The sequence below is a fragment of the Pleurodeles waltl genome, chromosome 5 (assembly GCF_031143425.1).
Source record: "Pleurodeles waltl isolate 20211129_DDA chromosome 5, aPleWal1.hap1.20221129, whole genome shotgun sequence".
NCBI classification, from domain to species: Eukaryota; Metazoa; Chordata; class Amphibia; order Caudata; family Salamandridae; genus Pleurodeles; species Pleurodeles waltl.
In genome coordinates, this window is record NC_090444.1 from 1,227,995,052 (window position 1) to 1,228,017,348 (window position 22,297).

Below are 22,297 nucleotides of genomic sequence, written 5' to 3' on the forward strand. Positions count from 1 at the left end.
AGCGGGGCTGCTAGCGGTCTTGTCCTGGGCAGCGGGGCTGCTGCTGGCGGTCTTGTCTTGGACAGCGGGGCTGCTGCTGGCGGTCTTGTCCGTCGTGCTGATCTTCCCAGACTTGCCGGTTTTAATGTGCCCCTTCCCCAGCTTGGATGGTGTCGCAGCTGTCTCCACACTCCCAACTGTACCCCTGGGAGGGGCTTTGGTGGCTGATTTCTTTCCCCTCTCCCGCCGTGCACTGGCCAACTTTTTATGCTTGACAGGTGGGGAAAAGTCCGTACTCTGGCTCCTTGCCACACTGGCTGCCCTGCTGCCTGGTGCACTCCATAATCCGGTGACTACTGGCACCACTGGTCCCGCCGATGTTGTGGCTGAGGTGCTAGGTTGGGACCTGGAGAGTCGGGCCCTAGGAGACTGAAGGGGTGGGGGAGGTGAGGGAAAGAGGTCACTGGGACGGGTAGCTGTAGGGGGTTTGGGAGTGGAGGAAGAGGTAGTGGTTGTAGGAGGTGTACGTTTGCTGACTTTGGGTGAAGGTGCATAGGCTGGAGGCTGTCGTGAGGTGGATGGCTGTTGGGTGGGTGTGTGGCTGCACTTGTGTACCTTGGGAGGTGGCCTCACAGACACATTGGGAGAGGACACAGGGGATGTGTGAATGGTAGTGCTGGTGGTGACTGCACGTGAGCAGGGTGTGGTGGTGGGTATGCTGGTGATGGATGTAGTGGCTGATGATGTAGTGCATGCAGGTGTGAGTGGAGACGAGACAGGGAGGGAGGAGGGAGACGAGGAGGAGGGGGTCACAGTGGAGGCAGTGGATGTTGGTGTGTCTGCATGGGTCTGATGCTTGCGTGAGTGCCTGTGGGATGTGTGGTGCTTATGTTTGCCTGAACTTCCCTTGTGTGTTGAGGTGTGTGCATGCTGGTCTGATGGTGTGCTTGGGATAGGCTGAGGTACAGGGGTGTGGGTCTGGGTGGAGGAAGTTGGATGGGGGAGGCTAAAGACAGGGACAATGGCTGCCATCAGTGCTGTGGCCAGAGTCTGAAATGCTTGCTGAAGGGCTGCCTGACCAGAGTGAATGCCCTCCAGGTATGCATTGGTTTGTTGCCTCTCTACACCCTGGATGGCATTCAAAATGGTAGACTGCCCAACAGTGAGGGACCTGAGGAGGTCAATGGCCTCCTCACTGAGGGCAGCAGGCGTGACTGGGGCAGGGCCTGAGGTGCCTGGGGTGAAGGTGATGCCCACCCTCCTGGGTGAGCGGGCACGGGGCAAAAGCTGAGGGGCTGCTGGGAGGGCGGTGCTGGTAGGGGGGGTGGCGGCTGTACCTGTAGATGTGGGGGCACAGATGGGCCCGCCACCGCAAGGGAGCTCCCATCAGAGGAGGAGTCCGTATCGCTGGTGTCAGCTCCTGTCCCCGCTGTGGAGCTCCCGTTGCCCTCCGTCCCACTGGTGAATTCAGACTCCGTAGTTTCGCCCTCCAGGGCCATGTGGGATGCAGATCCCTCTTGCTCCGGTGCCACTGCTCCTCCGCCTGACAATGCTAATGCACACAAGAACAGGGAGACCACAAAAAGTGGGGGAAGACAGAAAAAAGACATGTTGAGTGCATGCAATACCGCTGCCGTTGGCGGACACGACAGACACAAAAGCCCCCTGCACTACGCCGAACACTTGGAGTCCACTATTCAATCCCAGGGACATGGGTTACAAGGCTATGGCCGATTTCTGCACACATGGATGTCACAGGAGCCTGACTAGGTGTAGTTGGCACAGTACACAGGTAGGGGGGGTGCCACCGGGCCTGCCTTAAGTAGAGTCCTTGCCTACTAAACTCGCCCTGGCCTAGGGGGATCCCCAGCCCACCTCCCCCACCCAGACACCTACAATGCGCGCTGAATCAGCAGAATGAGAGTGTATTCACCCCCTTGTTGCTGCTGTGATGCCCTCAAGCGCCCATCCAACTCCGGGTATGCCACCGCAGGATCCTGAACATCAGGGGGGTCATGGTGCGACGGGCACCCCTCCCTCGTTGGGAGGCCATCCCCAGCTGGTTCTCCGCCGACTTCTTGCTCCAGCGGCGAATGTCCTCTCATCTTTTCCGGCAGTGGGTGCTCCGTCTGTGGTAGACCCCCAGGGTCCGGATTTCCTTGGCGATGGCACGCCAAATGTCCTTTTTCTGGTGGGCGCTGACCTACAGGAATAGTACAGGGAAAAAGGAGAAGATATTACCGCCCGCACCGTCACAGTCATTGGCACGGATCCCTACCCTTGCCATGATGCACATGCACTCACCGTCTTTTCATGCACGCCTCATTCTCACCCCCCCTATCTTTCATTCAGCCCACTCCACACAGGCATTGCCCATACAGCATGCTCACAGTGTACTTACCTGTTTGTCTGGAGGACCGTAGAGTAGCGTGTACTGGGGGAGGACCCCATCCACGAGTTTCTCCAACTCCTCCGTGCTGAAGGCAGGGGCCCTTTCCCCAGACACACGAGCCATTGTCTCTTCCAGACTGAGGTCACAGCAGCACTTGCAGTGTAGGTCCTCTCCTGACAAAGATCAGGTATCAAGTGATTAAACAGAGAGAAAATGGCGGTCACTGCAGGCGTACATCGTCACTGGCTCCTGGGACCCATAGGGTCCAATGTTAACCAATTCAGGATTGCGCCGCGGTCTTCAACCGCCTACCGCGACGGTGTACAACGCCAGCGAAGTTACCTCATATCCCCTTGTCCCACTTTACAGGTCAGGCAGCCGCCATTTCATGGGCCCACATGGCATTATTTTTGACTGCGTCACACATATGTAGGCCTTGCCTAAACACTCATACAGGCTAATTGCGAATTGCTAATATTTTCAGAGTAAGCTGTGTTTACGTACCTCCGAGTTGGTTGACTCTCTGCTAGCTGTTCTCCTCCATAGGCACCGTCCGCTGGGGCATGTGAGGAGATGGCGGCATCCTCCGGTGTACAGACCGCTTCCTAGCAAGTGGGTCTTTTCAAACTACCGTGGCCATAGCATCAGGGGTGTCCCAGCCTATGTTTTCCAACATGTTGTCCAGAGTGTTGTCTGCCCTGCTGAAACAGATGCGCAGCTACATCGTTTTCCCTCAGGTGGAGGATTTGCCTACAGTGAAAGGTGATTTCTATGCCCTGGGACATATCCTCAACATCATAGGTGCCATTGATGGGACACATGTGGCCTTGGTACCCCCCTGCAGGAGTGAACAGGTGTACAGAAACCGGAAGACTTACCATTCCATGAATGTGCAGATGGTGTGTTTGGCAGACCAGTACATCTCCCATGTTAATGCCAAATTCCCTGGCTCAGTGCATGACGTTTACATCCTGCTGAATAGCAGCATCCTTTATGTGATTGGGCAACTCCAGAGGCAGCGGGTGTGGCTAATCGGTGAGCACATGGACCCAATACAGTGAGAATAGTTGTCTGGGTCTGTGGATGTCCCTATGAGTTCGTGTGTGCCTAACAGTTGTCCCTCGCCATTTGCAGGTGACTCTGGTTACCCCAACCTGTCATGGCCACTGACCTCAGTGAGGATTCCCAGGACAAGGGCAGAGGAATGCTACAATGAGGCCCATGGGCGGACTAGGAGGATTATAGAGCGGACCTTCGGCCTCCTGAAGGCCAGGTTCCGGTGCCTCCATATGACAGGTAGTTCCCTATTCTACTCACCAAAGAAGGTATGCCAGATCATCTTGGCCTGCTGCATGCTTCACAACTTGGCTTTGCGACGACAGGTGCATTTTCTGCAGGAGGATGGTCCGGATGGAGGTCTTGTGGCAGCTGTGGACCGTGTGGACAGTGAAGACAAGGAAGCAGAAGAAGAGGACATCGTCAACAGGAACACAGTGATTCTGCAATACTTCCAGTGAGACACAGGTAAGAAGACAACACTGCCTGCTACATCTGATTTAAATGTACTACCTCTCTAATGTCTGTCATTTTCACCCAGTGTATGGTCACTGAGTTGTCACTTTCCCTTACGATTTCACAGATGTGGGTCCTACTGTGTGACATCTGCTTTGTTTCCTCATGGACTATAGCTGTGTCACATAGGTATGTTGACATTACATTTGAATGAGCATTTTGCCACTGTAATTGCTAATACACTATTTTGAAATCACAGACAGACTCCTGATTGTTTTGTGCTTTAAGGGTGTTTATTTAAGTGCTCATTATTGGAGGGGGTTGTAAAATGGTGAGGGGTGATGGTGGAGGAATGTCCATGGCAGAGTCCAGTCTATTAGTCTCACAGATGCATTGTCCAAAGGGGCATAGGAAGTGGAGCTGGGGTAGTTTAAGAATGGACAGGGTGACAAGGTGGGACAAAAGGATGAAAATCAGGGTGGTCTCATTTCTTGGCGGGGGTCTTGGCATCGTTTTCTGTCTTTGTCCTGGATCTCAGGGACCGTTTGCGGGGTGGTTCTCCCTCTGCAGGGGGTGGGGTGCTGGTGTGGTGGTCCTGTGGCGGTGCCTCCTGTCCACTAGTGCCGGCGGAGGTGGTGGGCAGTTCATCACCCAGGCTAGTCTCAGGGGCCCCTTGTAGTGCCACAGTGTCCCTCCTGGTGTTGACGAGTTCCTTCAGCACACCTACAATGGTGCCCAGGGTGGAATTGATGGATGTGAGTTCCTCCCTGAAGCCCAAATACTGTTTCATCTGCAGCCGATGGGTCTCCTGAAACTTGGCCAGTACCGTTGCCATCATCTCCCATGATGTTGGAGAGGGCCTCGTGGAGAGTGGGTTCCCTGGGGCTGTCCTCCCCCTGTTGCACAGCAGCCCTCCCAGTTCCCCTGTGTTCCTGTGCCTCTGTCCCCTGAACCGTGTGCCCACTGCCCCCAGGTCCCTGGTGTTGTTGGGGTGGTGGGTTAGCCTGGGTTCCCTGTAGTGGTGGACACTCTGCTGGTTGACGTGTCCTGGGGACAGAGGTATGGGCCCGCTGGGTGGGTTCTGTGCTGGTGTTTCCAGAGGGGAAAAGGTCTGTAGTGGCTTGTGCCAGTGTGAGGGGAACCAACTGTCCAGAGGTCCCAGATGGGCCAAGCCGGTCATCTAGATCCAGTTGGACAGAGCTGCTGTCATCACTGTGGGCCTCTTCTGTGGGTGGAGTAGACATATCTGGACCCTCCTGTCCGGTGACATTGGGTAGGGGTCCTGCAGGGGTGTAAAAGCTTGATTATTGCATCTGTGTGTGCCATGGTGTGCAATGGTTGGATGTCCGTGTACCCCCGTGCTTACTTTCCTGTGTAGGACCTTGTGTGATAATGGTTTAGGGGGGTGTATGGGTATGTGCAGTGGCCATGCTTTGGTGATGGGTGTCCATGCTTTGGTGTTGCATGCAGGGCTTGGGATGTGTGGTTTCTGATATTGGGACATGTGTGAGGAGTTGGAGTGATGGGGTGAGGGCGAGGGTGGGGGTATGGGATGGCATGCAAGTAGGGTGGGGGATGAAGTACTAAAGATTTGTCATACCAGAGTCCATTCCTCCAGCTACTCCTGCCAGGCCCTCAGGATGCAGTATAGCCAAGACCTGCTCCTCCCATGTTGTTAGTTGTGGGGGAGGAGGTGGGGGTCCGCCGCCAGTCCTCTGTACTGCGATGTGGTGTCTTGCCTTCCCCCGTAGGTCGTTCCACCTCTTCCTGATGTCATCCCTAGTTCTTGAGTGCTGTCACTCTGCTTTGACCCTGTCCACAATTCTTCTCCATAGCTCCATCTTCCTAGCTATGGAGGTGTGCTGCACCTGTGATCCGAATAGCTGTTGCTCTACTGGGATTATTTCCTCCACCATGAGCCTGAGCTCCTCCTCAGAGAACCTGGGGTGTCTTTGCGGTGCCATGGGGTGGTTTGGGTGATGTGTGGGGTGGTGTGTGTTGTGATGTGTGGTGTGATATTTAGAGGTGTGGTGCGTGGATGTTATGTGGGTGATGGTGTTGAGTGCCTGTGAATGCGAGTTTGTAGATGGTGGTGTCTCTCTCTGGCCTTCTGTCGCAATTGTAGTCGTAGGGGATTGTGGGTGGTGTGGGTGTGTGTTTTATATTGTATTGGGTGTGTGGGAGTGGTGTGTTTATGTGTATCAGGTGTGTGTATTCTCGAATTGTCCAATGTGGTGTGTTTGTATTTTGAGCGCGGCGGTGTGTACCGCCAATGGATTACCGCGGTTGAAAGACCGCCGCGTGGATTCGTGGGTCGTGATAGTGTGGGCGTATTCCTGTTGGCGTGACGGTGTCGGTTTTGTTATCGCCAGTTTATCACTGCCATTTGGTGTGGCGGACTTGTGTGGGTGTCTAGATTTTGGCAGATTCCGGGCTTTGGCTCATAATGACCATGGCGGAATCCCACGGCCGCGATGGTGTGTTGGCGGTCTTCTGCACGGCGGTAAGCGGCTTTTACCACCAATGTTGTAATGACCCCCTTTGTCTTCAAGTCAGATATGTTTTTGCTCTTCCTATTATCTCTTTCTCTTTGTCTTCCTGGATTCTTCTTCTTTTCTCTTCCTTTTTCTTTTTGTCTTCCCTTTCCATTCATTTAATTTTCCTTTTCATAGTCCTTTACTGTCCTACTTAAGTGGTTACTCTTTACAACCTTAAATAATGTGAGTTATACCTGTTACAATTATGTACAGCATTTTTCATATGTTTCATTGTTTCTTAGATGGCATTAAGAGTTATTTCATGAAATGTTAAAGGACTGGGGTTGCCTATAAAAAGTCAGTGTTTAATTTGTCACATATCCAAATTTAAAGTGAATATTGTATTATTACAAGAAAAACATATTTTAGAGAAAGAAATCAGTAAACTTAAGATAACTAAGGTGGCTCACACATTTGCCTCTCCAGGTATGGATAAATGCAACAGAGTGATCATATTCGGCAAAATGATTTGGATATTCAAATATCTATCAAGACTTATAGGAAAGATGGGTATATGTTTCCCTTACAATAAATAAAATACAGTTTGCATAATGTTTATGCCCCACTCATCCAGATAAAATATTTTGAACCAATATCTTGTCTAAATTAGTTGCTATGTTGGACGATTGTTTTCTCTTTGATGGTGAGTGTAACATGGCTATGGACCCATTTCTTGATTGAAAATCCAGATCTACTTTTATTCCTTAATATATATGTATTCACACTTCATTTCTGCCATAATCCAGTGATCTCTAGTTGACATTTGGAGACTAAGCAACCCTACTTCACAAAAATTTAATGTTTTCTCTCCTGTGCATTCCTACCAATGCAGGATTGATTATCTGTTTCTATCCAAGCCACTAACAGAAATGGTCCCATATTGATATCTGATCATGCACCCATCACAATAGATTTAGAACTTCTCCATGTCAGCAAAAGTAACAAATGATGGAAGTTCAATATTTCACTTCTGCCTGACCCCATTTTCACTTATCGGGTTAAACCATTTATTATTAACTTTTTTATCAAATTAATTGAACACTGGAGGTCTCCCCACAGTCTGTTTGGGATTCCTTCAAGGCGGCTGCTTCTAGAGATGTTTTCTCTTTTATGTCTCTTACAAGAGGATTTGTTTTCTATAAAATCACTCCAAAATAGGAATCATAATAAAAAGTTGTAACATATGTATTATACTTCCAAATGAAATGATTGTGGGATGGATTGACTAAAGACAATTTTTAATTTAATAAGCTAAACATTTTAATTCAATAAGCTCTCAATTGAGGACACTGCATCTTATCTTCCCATCTTCTCTTCTAAAGTGCAGTGCTAAATACTGTGGAGGTCAAAGCACAGTTGGAAAACTTCTTGCTAATCATCTTAAAATCAAGAAAGATCAGGTCAGTGAGTTCACCTTTACATTATAATGGCGCCATTGTCCACAAAGATATCTTAACCAAGGTTACTAATTACTACCAAACTCTTCATACTTCTAACTTGATCATGGGCCTGGAGAACATTTTTTATTATTCTTCTTCCATGATGAATGTTTCTAATACTGAGATGGATTTGTCACTTATGAGGTTGATATAACTCTTGAAGACATCTTCACTGCCATCCAATACATAAAGAAAGGTATACTTTTGCACTGTGGTGGATTTTCTATAGAATTTTATCTCCACTTCTCTACATTTTTAATTCCAAATCTGATGCAGCCAGAGGTTCTTTTCAATATGCTCTGCTATGTCTAATATCTGAGACAAGGGGCCAGATGTAGGAAACTTTTGCGATTCGCAAATGGCCCAATTCACAATTTGCGACCCCACAAAATCGGAAATGGGATGCAAAAATCCCATTTCTGACTCGCAAAATGCGACGCAAGCCATTACCGACTCGCAAAAATAGCAATCCCATTTTGCGACCCGCTAATAGGAAGTTGCAATTTGCGAGTCGCAAACCAAATGCAATAGCCACTCGCAAATTGCGACTAGTCGCAAAAAGCCCATTTTACACTTCCAATTTACCACTAACTCGGAGCAGGTGGTAACCAGAACCAAAGTATAAAAGGAGACCCAGAAGGCATCTGGGTTACTCAAGATGGCAGAGATATATGTGATAGGAATGAGGAGGAGAGCCCATGCCGCACAGCAGAGGAGGAGGAGGAGCCAGAGACAGGAGAAGATATACAGAACCAGGCAGACACTTTTCCAGCAAATTGAGGAGGAGATTTATGATAAGTATAGACTCAGCAGTGCAGCAATACTAAATTTAATACATTTACTCAATCCGCAGCTACAACGCCAGACTGTGCGCGGCTGCGCCATCCCTACGCATGTGCAAGTGCTATGCTCACTGCACCTCTTGGCCTCGGGTAGCTATCAGGGGGTCATTGCTGTGGCAGGTGGGGTATCCCAAAGTTCACTCTCACGGTTCTTTAGGGCATTCCTAGATGCCTTACTCACACACATGTCCAGATACATATACCTACCCAGGAATGAGGCAGAAATCAACAGCACCAAGTTGGAATTCTACAGGATTGCCAACTTCCCCCATGTCATAGGGTGTGTGGACGGGACACATATACAAATATGCCCTCCTGCAAACCTGGAATATCTGTTCCGCAATAGGAAGTGTACCCACTCACTGAACATACAGGTGGTATGTGACGCCCATTAAGTTATCACTGACATGGTAGCCAAATTCCCAGGGAGTACACATGACTCGTACATTTTTAGGCACAGTGGGATACACCAACGCCTAGAACGTGGGGAGTTTGGAGACGGATAACTTCTAGGTATAGCTGAATACACCTTGCAGACATACACACAGGTCAATGTGGAACCCATCAATGCCCAGCTAACATTGTACATTTTGTGCCAAACAGGTGACAGTGCATATGCACTATGACCATGGATACTGACCCCGTACTTAACACCCAGCAATGAGACAGAGAGGCGATACAACAGTGCACATAGGAGGACCAGAAATATCATCGAAAGGACCTTTGGACTGCTGAAGGCAAGATTCAGATCCCTCCACAGAAGTGGAGGTGCCCTCCAGTACACCCCAAAAACAGCTTTCAAGATTGTTGGCACTTGCGCTATCCTGCAAAACATTGCCACCAGACGTGGGCTACCTGTCACCCTAGAAGACCCAGATTCGGAGGAATAAGAGCAAGAGATACCACATCGCCATCATGGGGATAGAAGCATTGCAAATCAAGGCAGACTGAGACGGGACCACATTGCAAACCAATACTTTGGAAGGTACGTGCTAACTGTCACCACACTAACTAATGTCACACACAAAGAGTCCAGGTGTAAAGTGGAACTAACAAGTGATTTATTTTGTGCACCAAAAAAAACTGTATACATTGACAACAGTTCAGGGGCTGTAACAGTCCACCTGGCATGAGGACACATTGACCTCATGTGCCTCTACCCCAGGACAGTGTGGAGCTCATATTCTACGCCGGCCTCGGCCAGCATGGCTGGTACCTGCTGTCTCAGCAGTGCCCTGCCTTGCGCTTCCACTGCGCAACACCCTGGTGTCACTGGCTGAGACACTGCTGATGGTGGAGCCCTCCTCGCTATCCTGCGGCGTGTCAGCCGCGCCCCTAGCCACCTGCCGTGCCTCCATGATATCAACGGCGTGACTGAGATGTCCCAGTCCACGTGCCACATCACTGGCAAAGTGGCCCATGTCTACTTGGAGGCTGACCGTGCGCCTTGAAAGGCCAGTAGTGTTCACAGACAGCCTGACTATGGAAGCAGACATTCGGTCCAGCCGGTGCATTAGCTGCCTGTCACGACGGCTTGCACCCTCTCTCTCTGTTATGAGTTCCGCCACCAGTTGTCTCATCGAGAGTGCAAGGTCGCCCACATGTGTGTTCAGTTGTTGCAGCTCTGTGTGTACCAGCTGCATTCCACTGCTTTGGTTTTGCTCCATGCGCCGCATTGCCCCTGAAATTCTCCGTATCTCCTGTGTTTGCAGGCGCTGACCCCGTAGGAGTGCGGCCTCGGCGTGCGACATGGAGGCGTCCCCTGACTCAGCCTGCGGCTCTGGTGGTACATTTACACGTCACCTGCGACACAGTGGAGGCTCTTTGTCATCTACAGTGGCACTGTGGTTGGGACCAGGTGCTGGCTCACTCACCAGTATGGCAACTGGTGCATCCTGAGGGGACTGTGTGTTGGTGGTGCAGGTCTCTGTGGTGGCTGGTCCTGACTCGTCTGCAGGCTGATGGCTGACCTGTGGCCCCTGGATGCTTTGGTTGGCGGGGGAGTCGTGTGGGAGACCTGTGGGACATAGGGAACACACTGTCAGTATCTACCATCTGTTATCAACTTCCTAATAAACTGTTGCCTATCAACTGCCTACTTGACTACATTGCCCATAATGCACCATTCTGGTTGTTACTACTCTGAAATGGAGCTATTTCGGTTGTGCATGCTACTGTGTACAAGGTTGGTGGGGGTATGGCATATTTGGATGTACATGCATGTCTCATGGTACTCACCGGTTGATAGTCCTGGCTCTGAAGTATCCACCTCTCCCATCCCCCACACTGCCTCTGGCTCCAGGGTCTCCTCAACTCTTTCCTCCAGGGGTGTGGGTGGTGGTATTGTGGATGGTCCCACTCCAGTGCCCCTCATCTCCCGGAGCCGCTCTGCCACCCTCTCCTTGGTCCGGGAGCGCAGGTCATACCACCTTTTTTTAAATTCTTCTATGCTCCGGTGGCTGACACCCAGGGAGTTCACCTTGTCTTGGATTTCCGTCCAGATTCTTCTCTTCTCCACCTCTGGCACAGTGAGGGCTGCCCTCCCAAAAGGTTGGCCATGGTGCTGGCAGCACTCCTCTGTCAGCACCTCCAGCTCTTTCTCTGCAAATTTCAGTTTGCGCTTCCTTGGTGTCTCAGCCATGGTAGCTGCTGTTCTCTCTGTTTGCAGTGTAGCAGTTGAAAATATGTGTGGTCCTCCCTCCTCCCAGGTGTATTTGTAAACTTCCTGGCTGTGATGTCATCATCAAGAGCCAGGAAGTGTTTTCCAGAGTGTTCTGCTGCACCTGCATTCAATTTGCAGCACAGTCGCAATTTGCGACACCCACTCGCAAATTGCGTGTTCGTTTTTAGAGCGGTCGCAAAAAGCGACCTCGCAAACAGCGGACTCGCAATCTGCGGTGCGACTTCATTTGCGAGTCGCAAATTGAAGTCGCGTTTTCTTCTTGGATACCATTTAGCGAGTCGGAAATTGCGAGTCGCAACGACTCGCAATTTCCGACTCGCTAAATTGTTCTTACCTACATCTGGCCCAAGAGGTCCCTAAGACAGTATCTGTACTGTAACAAATGTCTGTTGCCATTTTCACAGTTCAGATTCTGCTGTATAAGACCCCTAAGGGACCTCAAAATGTACTGATAAAATGTTTAGAAGTATTTAAATGTTGAATGTTAGTTAAAGAGATGGATGCATTTTGTAGAAATTGAGTAATTGCCATGAGTGCATTTTAGGTGTAGTTATCTTTGTAAGTCATTAATGAAAGCAATTAAAGGCAATGTGGTGGGATAGTACTGAACTATTATATTAAAGTTCTCAAGACAATATACCACACTAGGTCCTGCAACATAGCATGGAGAATAAAATGTTGACCTTTGTATACTGTATGGCCATAATTCTGACTCCCAAACTATTGACACAGTGTAGTTTACTTCAATAAATCCTAACTTACCAATGTTATTTTTGAAGTCAGTATGGATATTTCAACCACAATATTGTGACATACAGCCACCACAGTATAAAATGATATGACTGGTGTAATTCAATATAGGAGGGGTGCCAGTAAATGTTTCCACTTTACAGGGTCTGTGTTGGTAGGTATTGGGTCAAGCAATGATTAAAGCATGTTGATATATTCATGTGGTTTATGTTTTCTTTCTAGCGGAGGATTGAATATTTCACAGCAGTGTTAGGAGGAAAGAACAAGTTATGGGCTAATGACTGGTTTAGAAAAGTTATTTAAGCAAGTGCAGATATCATTATGATCGGTGGATGTTCTTGAATTTGCACTAGCCGTACCCCTCCTACACTAGGCCCCAATCCACAAAGATGAGATGAGTTAGAGCATGAGAAAACTGCAGTATGTGCAGTAAATTGTACACCTATTTTTCATGAATTAATGCACAGTCAAAACTCACTTTTTGTGATGTGGTTTGGATCAGAAATGTCGCTGCTTCCCCTTTTCCTTAATTACACCATTCAGGGCATTTTACAGTAAGGGGCAAATTTACTAACATTTCACACAATCCTGCACAATAAATGATGTTGCAGTGCTGCATAGCATGAAGATATGAAGCAGTTCTCCTGTCTGGCAAACTTTTTACTATCTAGTGCCAAAGCAGGCATCCTTCTGTAATGATGCAAGGGTGTCCGCTTTCTTGTCAAGATAGTTTTTGTGCATGAAGGAATTCTATTCATTGAGGCTATTTCTTCTTTAATGGGTCCTGCAGAATGCAGCAGATACGCAAAGAGGAAATATTGCAGAAAAAGAAAGATATTTCTCACCATTATGGCAGTCTCAGGTAGATGCACCATTTTGGCACAAACACTTTTTTACAAGTTTTGTAAATAATGGTTTGTGCCAAAATTCATGTGTGCAAGCACAGGAATGCTCATGAACCACCCATATAACACCTACCCATAGAACACCTACCTGAAGTAAGATAATGCAAGGCAGTGATATTAATTACTTTTCTTTAAGAAAGTCACACAAAGTCAAAGAAATCAGGATTTATGTGGCTTCATATCTCCCAAAAAGGATTCTGTGTCGGGACAGCACCAAAAAAACAATGCAACCCTGATGAAAAATGTTAGTAAAACTGTGCCTAATTCCTTATCCAAACACAACAAATAAGCCTGCAATTATGCCACCTTTTAGTCAGTGGTCATTAAACACAAAGGACTTGTTAGACTTTTCATCCTTGGCGTGGTCTCCCTTAACTTTTTGCCTCTGTTTCCCAGGGTATTGATGTGTGTTGGACTCTGTTTTTGCTCTTTTTGTTACTCTGGGCACTTTACCACTGCTAACCAATGCTAATGTGCAAGTGCTACTATAGAGAATGTGTATGCAATTGGTTCATCAATGATTGGCATACTTGATTTACTAGTAAGTCCCTAGTACAGTGCACTTTAGCTGCCCAGGGCCTGTAAATCAAATGCTAATAGTGGGCCTGCAGAACTGGTTTTGCCACCCACATAAGTAGCTCTGTAAACATGGCTCAGACCTGCCACTGCAGTGTCAGTGTGTGCAATTTTATACTGTACATTCAACTTGGCAAGTGTACCCACCTGCCAGGCCTAAACCCTACCTTTTCTTACATGTAAGACACCCCTAAGATAGGCCCTAGGTAGCCCCAAGGGCAGGGTGCAATGTATGGTTAAGGTAGGACATATATTAATTGGTTTTATATGCCCTGACAGTGAAATGCTATTAAATTAGTTTTTCACTGTTGCAAGGCCTGTCCCTCTCAAAGGTTAACATGGGGGCTACCTTTAAATATGATTAAAGTATAGATTCCCTTTGGGAGCGGATAGACATGTGGAGTTTGGGAAGCTCACAATTTAAAAATACATCTTTTAGTAAAGTTGTTTTTCAGATCGTGTGTTTAAAAAATGCCACTTTTAAAAAGTGGGCATTTTTCTTGCTTAAACCATTTCTGTGACTCTGCCTAGTTGTGGATTTCCTGTCTGGGTCAGTTCGACAGTTGGGCTGGTTGCATCTCTCACTAGACAGTGACACAAAGGGAGCTGGGGTGTAGTCTGCATTTCCTGATCAGCCATCTGTGCTAGGAGGGAGGGTAGGAGTGGTCACTCACACCTAAAATGGCTGTGCCTACCCTCTGGGCAGTCTCCAACCCCCTGGTGTGTGTCTGGGGCCTGGCCTGGGCAAGGCAGGATTTCACAAACAAGAGAGACTTTTCTTTGAAGTAAGCCTACTTCAAAGGGCAAAATGGGTATAAGAAAGGCACCCAAAACCACAGACTTTAGAACACTTCTGGAAACCAAGAGGAACCTGTGCCTGGAGAAGAGCTGAAGAGCTGAGGAAGAAGAGATGCCCTGCCTGTGACTGTGCTTTGTGGAGCTATCCTGCAGTTGCTGCTTCTGCCTGGGCTAGAGGACAAAGACTGGACTTTGTGTGCCTTCCTTCTTGTGAAGAACTCTCCAAGGGCTTGATTTAGAGCTTGCCTCCTGTTGTTTGAAGTCTCAGGGACAGCAAAGAATTCTCTCTGCCAGCACCTGGAACCTCTGCTGAGACTCCTACTCTGCCAAGTGGTGCCCATCCAGTTCCTGGGACCCTGAAAGGAGAAGCTGGCAGGCCAAGAGTGAGAAATCCACGCACCGACCGTCTTACGGGGAAAAGATCGACCCAACTCTGCTCCGTGGCTAAAAATTCGACACGCCGCCAGATTTGTGGCTGAAAATTGACGCTCGCCTGCAGCCCGACTGATAGATTGACGCACGCTGCTCGAGAAACAAAATGCAGCATTTCTGATGGAGGCCGGTGAGATCGCATCCCACACTGCGTGGTTTTCGGATCATCGTGCAGCTGGATTTCCGATGCAAACACCGCTGGGCATGTATAAACGACGCAAGGCCTGCCCGGACCCGAGAATGCTGACCGGATCGACACATTGCTCTCCTGTGGAGAGAAGAAACGACACACGCTGACCCGACTGAAGGAGAAACGACGCATGGTCTCATGAGTGAGTGATGTCGACACATCGCAAGCCCTTTTTGACACACATTCGCCTGTGCTGGGTTATTTTTGACGCGCCTAGGTACATTTCCACGCTAACAGCGTTAGTGCTGTGTTTAAAATTACATGAAGACTCTTTTTGCATTTTTATTGATAACTTGACTTGTGTATTGTGGATTTTTGTCGTTTTGGTCTTGTTTTGCTTAGATAAATATTCTCTATGTTTCTAAACCTGTGCTGTGCCATTTCGTTGTGTTTTCATTGAATTACTGTGTGCGTTAGTACAAACTCTTTACACCTAGCACTCTGAAGTTAAGCCTGCCTGCTTGCGCCAAGCTACCAAGGGGGTTAGCGGGTAGTTAGCTGAGGGTAATTCTCTTTTACTCTGACTAGAGTGAGGGTCCTTGCTTGGACAGGGGGTAACCTGACAGCCAACCAAAGACCCCATTTCTAACAGGACTCCTGCAATATCCCACCATAAATATGTAGTACAAAATACTTGTGTCACCTGCAATATTGCTTTATTTTTTACAGCAAAATGTGTCCTCTTGCCCAAAAAGGAAACAACGATGAATTTGAGTGTAATTCAAGGGATTAAGGGCCAGATGTAGGTAGGTGGCAAATTGCGAGTTGCAATTTGGGAGTCTGAGAGACTCGCAAATTGCAACTCGCAATTTGCAATGCAGAAAGGTGTCTCAGACACCTTCTGCGACTCGCTATGGGGTCGCAAAGACCCACCTCATTAATATTAATGATGTGGGTCGCAGTTTGCGACCCCATAGCGAGTCTGGGCACTCACGGGGATGGTGGCCTGCTGGAGACAGCAGACCACCATGTCCGTGACTGCTTTTCAATAAAGCAGTTTTTTTTCTTCTATCTGCAGCCCGTTTTCCTTAAAGGAAAACGAGCTGCACATAGAAAGAAATACCGAAACCTTTTTTTTTTTTTTTTTTCAGAGCAGGCAGTGGTCCATAGGACCACTGCCTGCTTTGAAAAAATATTTTTGTGATCATTCACAAAGGGGAAGGTGTCCCATGGGGACCCCTTCCCGTTTGCGAATGAGTTACCATCCACTTCAAGTGGATGGTAACTGCGAGTTGATTTGCGACCACTTTCGCGGTCGCAAATCAACTTACATCGCGGTGCGAGTCGCAAATAGGAAGGAAACACCCCTTCCTATTTGCGAGTCGGAAACGCATTTTGCGAGTCGGTTCCGACTCGCAAAATGCGTTTCTGCATCGCGTAAGGGCTTTTGCGCCTCGCAAACGGTGTTTTTCGCCGTTTGCGAGGCGCAAAAGCCTACCTACATCTGACCCTAAATGTCAAACAAAAATTTCAGACTCAAGCACTAAAAATAAATATGTAGTGCAGAATACTGTTATGTGGTCTATTAGCTGATCTGCTCTGATTTTCAGACCTGTGGTCATTCCAATGGCAGTGTTTACCTGTATGTGTTACCTATTCCTACACTGAGTGAAGCTTTTGGTGTACACTAGCCCCGGTGCCATATTTCTGGCTTATCATAAATAGGCCCGGATGAAAGATTATATCTCGCATAATTTCTGGCATTTCTCATTACATTTGTTACTTGAAATACCTGAAATTGAGCATTACACCACATCATATTTGAGATGCAGTTCAGGTCAAAATCACTGTAGCATGAAAACGACGTGAATGAACGGAATGTGAGTGGCCGTTGTTTACGCCACCTGCAATGATGCCTAATTTTACCAGCAAAATGTGTCCTCTCGCTCAAAATGGACACAAAGATGAATTTCAGTCTTAAAAAATAGCACCAAATGCCGACTAACATTTCCCACTCCGATACTAAAAATATGAGCCGGTTATCCATTCATTACATTTTTCTAATTAGGATTAAAGAAAGAACTCATGTTTAATGCCGATTTTCTGCTTGCATATATTTTCAAAGTATATTATTTGTGAAGTATTATGACAAGGGGGCAGGAATTTGTAGTACTGAATATATTTAAAACTGAACTACTACACAACGATCATAGCCACAGCGATCTTCATCACTTTACTCAGTAAAGATAAGAAGTCCAGGGTAATCATTTAGACTCCCCTTATGTGGGCACATTTTCACCTGCAGCATGACAAGGACATCTTAATATGCTAACCCTTAAAATATGAAACACAACCACTTTAATTCAAGAAAATGTAGAAACCTTGTAAGTCATTTCTATCTTTCAAGGCTATATAATTTAGCTGAAAGCAATTGCTCATTTTTTTTTTTAAATGAAGCCATATATGGTATTGCAAAGACATGATCTACAACACTATGGTTTGATTAACTTTAACTATTCAAGCATCTTTTCCACACAATACATGTTCACATCAAAACTGCACTTCCTTCCAAATCAGCAAAACGTTCATGTCGCTTTTGGCTTTTTAAAATGCTGAAAGCATTGGCGTTCCCAGAATCACACTGCGGTCTCATTTCTTTCAGCCTAACTCTTCCCAGAGTTATCACACTTGAAGCCAGCATGCGATCTATCTCACGGTAATTGGAGCCCATTGCAAATGTGCCAATTCCTCCAACGTGTAGGGAGCAGGGCACTGTCCCTCGAGTCCAGAAAATAATACAGCGATTGCAAAAACAGAGCCGATTCACTGACAGTATATGTCACTGGATGACTATTTTACAATACTGTTTCGTGTCGGACTGCCTCGGTTACAACACGAATTAATGTTAATTACAGTATTATTGAAAATAGTAGGCATTTCTGGCAATTACATTTTTCACATTAATTTACAACTGTACCTCAGAAAGCGACAAAAAAAGATTAGACTTCTATCATTGTTGTATAGTACAGGTACACTATCTTGGAGAGTTAGGTATGACAAATAGTTTTAAAAATGGCATGCAACAGCACTGATTCCCCGGGTGGGAGGTCCTCATTTTGCGTTACGTCACTGACTAACACATAGGCCCATATTTATACTTTTTGGCACAAACCAGCGTCGGGCCTGCTTTGCTTCAAAACATTTACCGTCGGCTAATGCCATTCCAACACTCCAGAGGGGCGCCTTATTTATGGATTGATGTTAGCCGGCGCTGCGGCCTGGTTAGAGTAAAAAAAAAAAGACTCTATCCGGGCAATGCAGGCGTAGGGAAGAATGGGGGTTGTGCGTCAAAAAATGGTGCAAGTCAGGTTAGAGTCAATAATCATGACTCTAATCGAACGTGCGCCATTTTTTGACGCACAACCCCCATTGAAATGACTCCTGTCTTAGGAAAGACAAGAGTCATTCCCCCGCTCAATTGCCATGCCCAGGGGACTTCTGTCCCCTGGGCATGGTCATTGGGCACAGTGGCATGTAGGGGGGCCCAAGTTAGACCCCCATATGCCACTTAAAAAAAATAAAAAAAATTACTTACCTCTACTTACCTGTACTTACCTGAGATTGGTCCTCCCATTCATGGGTGTCCTCCAGGGGTGTGCGAGGGTGGCAGGGGGTGTCCCTGGGGGCAGGGAAGGGCACCTGTGGACTACTTCCATGGTCAAAGTCTATGGAAATGAGCCCACAGGTCCCTTAACGCCTGCTCTCACCCAGGTATTAAAAAACAACGCAAATCAGGCTCTGCACTATTTTTTAAGACCCGCCCCCTCCTATGCGTCAAAATGATGCCGGAGTATAAATAAGGTGCACATGCCTTTAAGTCATTTTTTGGGCGGGAACGCCTATCTTGCATGCCTTTAACGCAAGGCAGTTTCACGCATCCAGAAAATGAGGCACACTGTTGAATCTTGATGTTCGTGGGGTCGGGAGTCAAAGTATAAATATGGTGTTAGGTTTGCGCCAAATTTGCGTCAAAAATTGTGACGCAAATTCAGTGCAAACAGAGTATAAATATGAGCCATAATGTTCGGCTCACACGTCTCAAACATTGGTTGATTATTGTAGCTCTTAGTCATGACATGTTTGTTTTTGCCTCCTGACAATTATTTTCAAGGTAAACCTTCTGAGTCAGACCACTTACTGTGAGGTAGCATTGTTTTGATTTCTTTTTTGTGTTGTTCTATTTTTTTAATATTAAGGGCAGCTTTGGGTACTGGACTTCCTTAGTGGCATAGACGGCAACAAGCTCCCTACCTCTGCCCACAGACAACCTATTCAAGCACCAAGGCAGTTTTCAGATTCACATGATTTTAACCTAAGTAGTCTTGGTGTGACCATACAGACTTTTGTAACGTGCATAATTAAATTTTCCTCAAACTAAAAGGATTTGACTGTTAGGTTCCACAAGAATAAAAACTTAGAGACCCCTGTAATAAGCATCAGTATGTCATGCTTCATTCGAACGTCAGAATTAGACTCTCATGAACTGGGGCTTTAATATCTCCCTATGCCCTCACTGTGAATGGCCGGAAATTACACGGGGAGATACAGGAGCCGGAATCCGAGACTCTGAGTGGTATCTGCATACCGACCTCTAGCCACCATCAGTTGTAGGTGCTGGAATGGGAAAAACCTGCAGGATTCAGCATTACTGAGCAAGAGACCACTGAAGGATTTTCTCGATTCTCGGGCCTTTTCTGGGGACATTTCCATGTGCTCTGGGCAGGTGAAAAAGGCAGGCTGAAGCCACTGTAGCTTAACTGTGTGTCATTCTTCTCTAGTTAAAACTGAGTTCAGTTTACTCACATCTATTTATTCCGGGTGCAAGAACACCACCAGACAATTCAGATTCTGCCGGCATAGTAAACATGTAAACTTATGATGGTGGGTCTAAGTGCAAATGCTTGGTATAGTGATAGATGTCCATTTTTGTGCACCTTCCATCTTGAGAAGAAATCTCCAAGGGCTTGATGTAGAGCTTGCCTCCTGTTGTTTGAAGTCCCAGGGACAGCAAAGACTTCTCTCTGACAGCACCTGGAGTCTCTGGAAAGACTCCTACTCTGCCCTGTGGTGCCCATCCAGTTCCTGGAACCCTGAAAGGAGAAGCTGGCAGCCTAAGAGGAGGAAATCCATGCACAGAGCTCCGTGCAAGGAAAGATCAACGCAACTCCGATCTGCGGCTGAAGAAACAACGCGCCGACGGCTCTGTTTCTGAAAATTGACGCTCACCGGAAACGCGACCGAAGAATCGATGCACGGAGCTGGAGAAACGACACACAGCATCGCTGACGGAGGCTGGGCGATCGCAACCCGTGCTGCATGGTTTTCGGATCATCGTGCGGCTGGATTTCTGCTGCAAGTACTGCTGGGCATTTTCAAAACAATGCAAGGCCTGCCCGGACCCGAGAGTGCTGACTGGATCGACGCATCACTCTCCTGCGGAGAGAAGAAACGACGCGCCCGACCCGACGAAAGGAGGAACTACGCAAAGTCTTGCTCGTGAGTGAAATCGATGCATCGCAAGCCCTTTTTGAAGCACACTCGCCCGTGCGGGGTTATTTTTGACACACCCAAGGTACATTTTCATGCTAACAGTGTTAGTGTGTATTTTAAACTACATAAAGACTCTGCGTGCTTTTTAATTGATAACTTGACTTGTGTATTGTGGATTTTTGTCGTTTTGTTCGGGTTTTGTTTAGATAAATATTTTCTATTTTTCTAAACTGGTATCGTGCTATTTCATAGTGTTTTTATCAAGTTACTGTGTGTGTTGGTACAAATACTTTACACTTAGCACTCTGAAGTTAAGCCTACTGCTCTGCCAAACTATCAAGGGGATAGGCAAGGGTTAGCTGAGGGTGATTCTCTTTTACCCTGACTAGAATGAGGGTCATTGCTTGAACAGGGGGTAACCTGACTGTCAACCAAAAACCCAATTTCTAACATTTATACAACCTGCATTACTAAAATAATTTTTTGTTTGTAGATGTTGTATCACTCCTCCAAGGGAATACTTGTTCACTGTATATTTTTGTACACAAAAGACTTGTTTTAATTTAGTGGTTGGAGGGTGCTCAAGCTCGATACCACATGCGTTTCACTCCCGCTCAAACAATTTTTTAAGTCACTAATGTTTCCACCGTACTACACTACATACCTAACACATTTTTTTTCCACCCCAGAGCATAATAGAGATTCAATTAATGTATAAATATACCAAGATGTTTTCTAATTATAGATGGCAATCCGACGATAAAGCCTGCCACTGTTTATGGATGTGTTCATCTCTCTGCTAGGAATGACTGTCACTGACTAAATTTTTCATGGTTAAAAATTCCAATACTTGGTTGACTGTTCTTGGTTTTGACACATCGACCTCTCTTGGTTTTTCTGATGATGTCCAATATACCTCTTGTTTGCAAAACATTCTCTCCCAGTCTGTTAGTTTGGTCTGTCACCTCTCAGAAATGAGTTATCTATTTGGGAGGTAAGGTACTCATATCAACTTATTAAATTCACTACAAGTTAAAACAAAGTACATTCGGAATATCAGTTCAATGCTTTCTAGTTGTGGCACAGGCAGCAAGCAGTTCCCCACAGAAATGCAAGTTAAGTTCAAGCAGTAACAACAACTTTAAAAGTCAGAAAACAACACAAGAAAATTCCCAAACCAATGTGTGAGACAAATTGTAATGAGCAAAAATAAATTAGGGTCATCTAAATAGGATAAGAGAAACTATAGTTGTATTTTGTTTTTATGTTTTACGACAGAAAGCACCATGGAAAATAACAGTTCACTGTTACCCACAATCTCAGCACAATTTCAGCCCAATAGTTGTAGACTGTCGATCTTTTACACCAAGCAGTTGTCCAGGTCAAAGATGTTACTGCCTGGATTATTTAGAAATTGAGGTTAAAATGCACTAAGGTCCAATGTCATGTTTGGCGAGTCTCCCTCGAAATGACATATGTTGTTGCCAAGCTCCTGCCAAAGCCACAGATTTTTTGTGCCAAAGGCACCAAACAAAACAAAGCCTGAGTTTGTGGTCTCCAAGTGAGGGTCCTCATCCAGATAGATATTGCTTTTCCCCAGTCCAAGGTTTTACCTTTGAACTTAGGGGCATATTTATACTCTGCTTGCACCGGAATTGCGTCGTTTTTTTTTACGCAAATCCGACGCAAAGCTAACTCCATATTTATACTTTGGCGTTAGACCTGTCTAGCGCCAAAGATCTTGGAGTTTGCGTCATTTTTTAGCGTGGACA